Below are 9,550 nucleotides of genomic sequence, written 5' to 3'. Positions count from 1 at the left end.
AGTTACAAACCCAGCTCCACAGAGGATGCTGGGGGACACCTGCCATGAGGAGAGCGAGACTGAGGAACTGCCTTGAACCACAACCCCAGTTCCACAAGGAGTACTGCAGGGGACCAGAAGGGTTGTTTGAAATTCAGCCCAGCTACGGCTGGAGAGGCTGAGGGTAATTTTACAGAAGCTTCTCAATAAACAACTGGAAATAAGCTATGAGGAGGCACAACAAATCCACAACAGAAATAGAAGGATTCACAGATCTATGGAAGATGTTGACGAGCAGCCCAGAGAAGCTGTGGAGGGATTGAAGGAACAATTCTTAGCTGCCTAAAAGAAGTGCTGAACCCAGAGGAGAGGTTGTTCCTGGGTTCCACTACCTCTCTCCCACACCAAGGGAAGAAGATCAGGCTTCCAAACTGAATGGGGTCAAAAACAACAAGCCCCAGATGGGGGTTGACGGCCTGGCAGTGAGGCTACTAGACTTAGAGTTTTTCCTGTCTTGTGGATTTGACTCCAAATTACCCTGACAGGGGCAAGACTCAAGAGTGTCCTGGCTGGAGGGGCAAATCATAAAGAAAGAGAACCACCAGCAGATCTGGATGACAAGTGAGCAGAACTATAATGGAGAAAAACCCTGCAATGCCACACCCAGCTGTGAAGGGGCAGCCCCCAGCTGGTGAGTCGCTTTGTCACAGGGCCTTAAGAAGGACTTGTGTGTGGAGTGTGCTTCCCTTCCCTAGCTGGGGAAATCTCCTGTCAGCTATACAGTGGGACACTAAGGGATGCCACCTGAACACATATGCACTGTGAGAGTGCTGATGAGAGCAAAGTTACAAGTAGGTCTGGTTTTGGTTTTCCTCCATCAAGCACCATTGTGCCCACTTGTTAAATTTTCAAACACACACCTTACTGCTTTCTCCCTGCATGCTGCCCCTCATGCTTGAGAGCGCTGTCTGTAAGCATCCACAAAACTAATCCATGTCCACCTTCCAATCCTTTCTCAAAGCTCTCCTTTGCCACGATGCCTACAAAATACTTGACAACGCTTAGGTTACTAGTGTGCAGACACACTGGCCTACCACACTGATCAATATTATCTCTGTTTTACTTGCACTCACTCATCTGTCTGTAACCATCTGTTGTCTTTTGTCTTGAACTTAGATTGTAAGTCTCTTGGGATAGGGACTGCCTTTTTGTTCTAGGTTCGTACAGTGACTAGCACAATGGGATCCTGGTCTGTGAGTAGGGCTCCTAGGCATGACAGTAGTATTAATAAATAACAATAATAGGTGAAACTGTGGAACATCAAACACTATAAATGTGACTGCCAGATACAAGCGTTAAGAGTTATCCAAGCTCTTTCAGGACTGGAGAGGCCACCACTCTGGCACTCTTCACCTCTGTGAAAAACACGGTTAGCTACAAAGAAGGAAATAATTTCTGCAAAATTCTGGCAATCAAATTAGAGAGCCCCAGTGGACTTTTCTGGCACCATTATGTATGGGAAAACAACGTTGCTTTTGACTTGCAAAGTTATTTACTATTTCATAACCTATAAACTGATTTTCTGTTGAGTTCATCCATACAGTCCATGGTCCCTTTAATTCCCAGAAATGATGGCTGTACATATTGAACCATTTTTCTCCTTGACCTTTTGAGGACAGATCTTCATTTGAAATTGAACTTTTTTTCCCTGCAGTAAAGGTCTCTTATAGGCATAACTTCAGTCCACAATACATTTATTTGGTGAACTAATGTATTCCTCTATCAGAAATATAATTACTTGTTTTTATGTAAACTGTTCTTCGTGCAAAAAGAATTGATTTAACTTTTACAGTTCATAGTGTATGACCGAAGAAACCTATGACTCTTACAGTAATAACTTTACAGTAGACAAATGAGGATATAAAACCTGAAATACAGTTCACATAGATTGCAGTTTAGTAGAAACACAACTGCTAGAGTGTCCTGTGCAAGCCCTTCTAAGTAAATTATGTTGTGATAATGCTGCTATTAATCACACCATAGTAAGAGATATCTCATATCTACTCAGTCCTTACTGAAGAAAAAAAAACAAGGAGCTCATTTATTGTCTATTAAAAAAAATGGAAGCAAGTTAATTACTTGTATCAGTGATCTGGAATCCAAAACATTAGCATATGCCAAAAACAATAGGAAAAAAGTAACTGGCAATTATATCAGTAACACTGTTCTGTTTATTGGCAATAAAGCAAACAAACCCTGACTTATAAAGCTGTTAATATGTGTAAATCAAGACCTGGAGAACCAAGGTCATGTGAAAATTTGAACTTAAGGAAGAATAAGGGACAAAATAAAATTTCATGTCCTGTAGTATATAGCATTTGATGAGAAATGGTGACTGAGGTGAGGTGAAAGGCTATAAATAGGGCACAGGACACTACTCTGTGCAAAAAAAAATTCTTTTTAAGGTCCAGGATAATTTAAAGATTATTTCAGCAAAGGCGTCAACTGTTCTATGTTCAATGTCACATTCACTGTTATAATCAGCACTAATGATAGCAAGTAGCCAATATGTCTTCCCCCATACTACAAGTCAGACTAGATCATGGACGGTTTAGATGAACCATATAAAAAGGGTTATAAGCCTGACTCAAAGAATATTTATTGTTACTTATTGATTTTGCTTGGGTTTGGGAAAGGTTATTTTTACTGTATTGCAAGGTGCATCCTAAGTATGATGTTCTCTCTCTGAATCCTGCTACTATTCTTAAACCTTCAATTCATTAGTAGGTTTAGACTTCAGTTGTATTGATTGAAAAGGCATCAATTTTCAAACTGAATTAGTTGAGATAGTGTTCCCACAAGACTGAAAAAAATTGGGGGTGGAAGTGATTTGTCTGTGTGTAGAGCATTGAGCATGCAGTGTTATCAATCTGCACCGTCACTCACACACTGCAACATTTCTGTTTTCTTAAATAATGTGCAAGTTCTAAGGGAGATAGTCTTTGCTCTGCAATGGACAGTTCTCCAAACACAGCTGCATCATCATGATTTGGCTGGGGTTATGTAGTGTGAGTCCACACACATATGCACTGTAGAGCTCCATGGTGGTTTCTCCATTGCACAACCAAAAATGACTTGGGAGCAGGGCATGGTGGAGGCCTTGCCAGCGGGTTTTCTTGTCATAATCCACTGGCCAAAGCTTGCTGGGAGTTGAAAGAGCACAGTGACTATGGAAGCAGCTGGGGATCATGGGCAGCTCTAGGTATTTTGCCACCCCAAGCACCGCAGGCAGGCTGCCTTTGGCGGCATGCCTGCAGGAGGTCCGCCGAAGCCACGGGACCAGCGGACCCTCCGCAGGCAAGCTGCTGAAGGCAACCTGCCTGCCGCCCTTGCAGCGACCGGCAGAGCTTGGCGTGGCTTGCCGCCCCAGGCACGCGCTTGGCGTGCTGGTGCCTGGAGCCACCCCTGCTGGGGAGTGACACCACAAATGTTCTTGTCATGGGTACAGGGCATGGTTACAGGGCTTTTTAGTCCCTCTCAAGTACACCCCTCAGGTGGCAGGCCTAGCTTCCTGCACCTCACTCAAACGAGGAACCCTGCAGTCCAACCATACTTGGACCAGATTTCCATGTGGCAGCTCCCACCCCATCTCCCCCACTGTGTTAACATGGCAGGCCCAACTGTGTTGGCACCGGTCAGCCCTTTTCCTCTGGGGACCTGTAATGAGAGAGCTGATTAAAGTGACCCAAAACTACCTTCTTGGAAACAAAGCATTTGTTCCTTCACCCAAAGATACAAAGCACACAGAGCAAAGGGTAAAAACAATAAGGACCTAAACACCTACTTCCCCTTATCTGAACCTTAATCTTGCCTTGCAAGCTTTGGTAAGTTCTATTGTACCCTGTTACCTCCATCTCAAGTGGGAGAAGACAATTCTCCACAGTCCTGCTTCGAGGCTATCCAAATTCTATTCCTTTTGAATCCAGGGAGTTTCCCTGTGCAATGCTCATTTATTCAGGCTTTGGAAAGGGATCTAAGATTTTGCCCTTCATGGATTTATGGTGAATAGTGTTTAATTGACAAGCCTAAAATGAAGTGTTCACCATGCAACTTGATGTAATTTATATGCTGAAAAGTTGTGAGAAGGTGTAAATGGAAGCATCTCTCACCCGCTTTAACATACACCTTCTTTCTCCTTTTGGGAGGGGGGGGAGGTTGTTGTTTGCTCTTACAGCTGCTTGACATGTAATTACACTAATTTAGACTCCTTTTGACACTGAAGGAGTGGGTGTAAGTAGGTCTAAGTGAATCTCAGTTAGCGTATGGGCAGCTAATTTACACATCACTTCAGAATTTGTGATTCAAAGGCTTGTCTACACAAAGGTGTCAAATTCAGCAGAATTTCTGTCAATATGCAGTCGTGCTTATACACTATTATACACAGAGTAGTTGAACTATTTTGGTAAGCACTATTGTTTGTCTATTTACTACTATTGCATTATGATTCAAATCCCATTAATGTTTTAAAAAAATAACAATGCCAAAACAAACTAACTAAAGGTCAAATTTTCAAGCATACAAGAGAGAGAATACATGCTTTCCTCCCCATTTGCCCCACTAGACAAATGAAACCATGGTGTGCACCCTGACTTTTCTGCACAATCTACTTTTGCACATGCATTGAGATATTTTCATGCCAAAGCTGGATATACACAAACATTCATCCATACTTTTATGCACACATTTGAAAGTTTGGCACCAAAACAACCAACAAAAATGACTAAAGAACTAATTTCACAGTATGACCTGTTTTTCTAAATTGACATTGACCTCTGTGTGTGCATAAGTATGTGCACACACATGTATATGTATCTATGAATTATAATAGGTAAGCTATCAGCTTGATAAGGATCCAGAACAGAACAAACCCCCAGAACCTGAAACTTCATTTATTACAAAGGAAGAAATTGAATTTACTTAAGATGGTAAAATAAGCCAGTTCAAAGCATATACCATCTCATAGTAATGACTCCCAATGCTGTAGTTTAACACAAACCTAGCAAATCGATTATACAACGTACTCAGTTCATTAAAAACAACAAACCAGCTTGTATATGACCTGTATCACCATAATCAAATATTGGCCAAATAAGATGCTGGGAAATGCAAGGTCTATTACACATATACTCCCTTCTAAAGACAGCCACTTTAGATTCAACAGTTAGATAAAATTATTTTTCAGGGCTAGTAGTATAAAGATGAAAAAAGCTCTCATCCTGTAAACTTAAAAATGTTATGTCTAGCCTACGTAAGGTGTAGTATTAGTCACTGAATTTATGATTCAAAATATTTTTGTGTTTATGCAGTTAATCATATGACACACAGCCTTGGATTTCTTGTTAATGAGTATTTGTTCATTTATAGAAAATCAATGGAGAACAGAATGGAAATCTACTTGAGAAATATAGTTGAAATAATTTTGGACTTGATCCTTGATTTCAAGAAAGGTTGAGCCCCTGACAACTGCCATTCTCTTTAATGGGAGTTCAAGGTGCTGAATACCTCATCTAAGCACTTAGTGACTGGTAGACTCAGATCTTTTAAGAATAATAGTGTGTGTTTTATATCGGAGAGATACGCTGTTACTAGACATATTCTTAGACCTTTTTTTCCATATACGGTATTTGTTTTGGCAGAATCTGTCATTTTTAACAGTAATGAAATATATTTTAAAAATTAAAAATTGGATGGGATAAAGGGAAAAGGGACAGGATGACATCACTAGTGTGTGGTGTTCACTACCAGCTTGCGAGTTCTTGTTTGTAGACAAAGATTCACAGACTTCAAACAGGGGCAGATCCAGGCACCAGCATACTAAGCATGTGCCTGGGGCGGCAAGCCACGGGGGGCGCTCTGCTGGTCGCCGCGACGATGGCGGGTACATTGCCTTTGGCGGCATGCCTGCAGAGGGTCCACTGGTCCCGTGGCTTTGGCGGACCTCCCACAGGAATGCCACCGAATCCGCGGGACCGGGGACCTCCCACAGGTGTGCCGCCAAATCCGCGGGACCGGGGACCTCCCGCAGGCAAGCCGCCAAAGGCAGCCTGCCTGCCGTGCTTGGGGCGGCAAAATACCTAGAGCTGCCCCTGACCCCAAAGAGATGCTGTCAGCGCCTCCCCCAGGACAATATGGAGTAATAGCTACACGCAGATTTTGACAGTCACACCTGAAATACAAATATAATTCAAAACAAAGACAAACATTCTGCTAATAATTCCCACTACGTGTAATTTCTACAGCAATAAATCAAATGAGAAAGAAACAAGCTTTTACGTCTCCACTTTTAAAAATTGCTCCAAAACACTCTTGAATCCCGGTTTACTCTACACAGTCTAACTTTCATACTGTTGCTGTACTAATATAACTGTATACTAACAATGAAACTATCTCAATTTGGATAACAACTTGTCATCTGTCTACCCTAGGTAGTTATATTGTGCTCACCATTATGGCATCTGAGCACCTTATATACCAAGACATACATAATGCTTTATATTACTTAAAGCTTTGTTTGATCACATTGGTTTTGCAATACAGAAGACACAGGGCCAAGTTCAATTCTCACAGTGTATACTGTGCACCTGTGCATGTAAACTATCCATCTGAGAGAGAGTAAAAAGTGTGAGTGGCATCAATCAGGTTCTTTGATACAGAACGTTAGATCCATGTGGCAATGAGGCCTGAGCCATCACATCACAGCAAAGGCCTGACTAGGGTGTTAACTTGCTGGCTAATGGCAAAGGCAAGAAGGTGTTTATAACACATATTATAGCACTGCCAGTCACCATGCCAGTGGAATCATAGCTGTGCCTGTTATGGTTATTATTATCGGTATTATTTCTGCTCACTTTAAGAATATTTATTTGAAATAACCGTATCATGCTTCTACAATGGTTCTTGAGAGACCAGCAGCATGTGGCTGATTTCATACTGTCTGGAAAGTAGCACTACGACAGAATTAAACTGCCCAGTCCAAAGTTTTAGCACAGTTTGGGACACAGTTTGGGGACACAGCTTCACTATAAGATAGAATGTTTTAACTGTGCCTGGGGACAAACATACTGGAACATGGTTGCCCTTCATGGTTGTATTTGTAGAGTAGATGGCGTGCACCATTGCTCTTCCCTACTCTCTAATGGATCGGTAATTCTGTAAGCTCTTTCCAAGCTCCTGGTCCTACCAATGCTATAAACTTATGTTGATACTCAGAAAGTGGGGCAGTAGGTAACTTACCACAAACAGTGGTTTCCTATCCACAATGTGAAGAATGAAGCTGCACCACTATTTCTGCTGTCTTTGGGGTTTGTTCATTGCTTAATTTGTGCCAGGGCATGCCAGGACTGAACCCTGGCACCTCTATGCTTGGCAGTTCATAGCCCCGGCACCTCTGGGCTTACCGCATCAGTTATGAAAGTAAAAAAATTGCTTGAGCCCCAGCACCTCTTTCACTACAAATTAACCACTGGGTTTGTTATGTTGAATTTTTGTTTGTTTCTAATATTAGGCAGCATTTCTAAGATCTTCTACTGAAGGTCTTACTCAACATGAAGGTACAACAGATTCTTGAAAATTCAAGGATGCAAAGTAAAACATGTTCATTTCAGTGCAAGTGAAAACTGGCAATAAAAAAACTAATAGATTCATAAGTGTGAGGTAGACAGTTTTAGCAGCTGCTTTGGGACTGTGAGGAAATATATTCATACAATTTTGGCAATTCTTAAGCAATCTCTCTCCTTCATGAAACTGCCCCCAGAGATTCCGTCTTAAAGACTGGTGAAGCAGCAACACATTCCTGCATGAGGAAGAGGGCTGAGAGATGGACTTTTGATGGTCTTACACATTTCTTTCCTGGAACAGATATCTGACCTAACTTCATAGTCAAAACAGTAATGCTGAGTAAAGGTATACTAAGTACAAGTACTGTACATGTTAGATGGCTTTCCCTTTACCCCCTCCCCTGGTTCTTGTCACGCAGACAGAAAGCAGAAGACTGAAGTGCAGGCAATGTGATGTTTATTTGAGTTAGTTCCAAGCAAGCATATCCATAGCTCTACTCGCCGGCAGATTCTGTTTCCCAGAGTTCTGTTCCCAGCTCTGACACCACAGAGCCTTGCCTGTATCCCCACTCCTCCTCTTTAACAGGCCCAAATATACCTGCAGTACATGCCTCTAGTCACACCCCTTATAACTTATGGCCACGTTCCATTTTGGAGGGTCATGAGTCTGGGGTCTTCATCCCACCTCTTTTGTATCCCATGGGAGGGGTAAGGAGTGAGGTTGTGTTCTGGCCAAGGCCAGGCTTTTCTTTGGCTTTTAATGTTTCTTATGCGTCTCCTAACTGGTTGCTTGATTGACCTTGGCTTGAGAAAGGAGCCAGGCAGCCTTTCTGTATATGCTCAGATATTACACTCCCTCCATACTCTGTAGCACTTTAGTTCTATCCCTTATCTCTTCCCATTATACTAACAAACTCATCTGGCCAGGTAGAAGAAATGTACATAGTGTCTTTGTCCTTTGTTCACACATATTAGTATAAGATATAAGAGTATCAAAAAGTCAAACCCAAAATTCTCTCTCAGGCTGACAAACCAGCCTACATACTAATAGTACACATTTTGAGAGGGAAAAGGCAAGCCTTAGAAGCTACTAAAGCCTTAGGAGATTAAGCCTTCATACTTCCTAGTATCTAAACACAAGCCTCCTTAAAGCAGACTTCCATAAAGACAACAGCAGTCCATTAGGGAAATTTCTGCAGTGATATCAATTACCTCTAAGATATATGTCTTGGGGTAGGAGAGAAGATTATGAACTTTTTATTTCTCTCAATGAAAAAACTAAGGGGCTAGATCCACAAAAGGACTTAGACACCTAAAGTGATAGCTAGATTCTGAAGTCCACCTTTTAAGCACTTGAGAGATTCAAAACCCCTCTCTGCTGCTGTTTGACTCTGTAGGTGACTAAAGTTCCATATGCACTTAAATTTCTTTGGCACCTACACTTCAGCCAGTGAGCATGTACATAATGCCTGTCTAGGTGTCCATACCATGTCCCAGAGGGATCCTCTAACTAAGCATTCCCCTGCATGGGTCAATCCAGTAGGCAGTCTCAAAGCACACCTAACCCCCAAAACAGCAAGAGGAGCAGGTGGTGGTGCCTTATAAATTTTAGCCAAGTAGTTAGATCACTCATCTAAGATGTGGGAGGCTCAGGTTCAATTCTCCGTATCCCAAACACACACACACCCCCGATGTGGAAAAGATATTTTAACTTGTGTCTCATGGTGTCCTAAACACTGAGTTATGGTGTATTCTACAGCAAAGTTCCCTCATTTTCTCTAGTTGAAGCTGCTCCACCATGTAGAAATAATTAAGCAGTTATTGGATCAAGCACTTGAACTTGGATCTGCCACATCCCACCTGAGTACTCTAAACAGTGGGCTGTACAATCATTATGACACTTTCTGGTCCTGGGAGCCCTGGTTCCAGGGTAGTCCTCCTGGCAGGCTGCCTTG

This window comes from Gopherus flavomarginatus, chromosome 10, assembly GCF_025201925.1.
Source record: "Gopherus flavomarginatus isolate rGopFla2 chromosome 10, rGopFla2.mat.asm, whole genome shotgun sequence".
NCBI lineage: Eukaryota > Metazoa > Chordata > Testudines > Testudinidae > Gopherus > Gopherus flavomarginatus.
Note: the sequence above shows the minus strand (reverse complement) of the source record.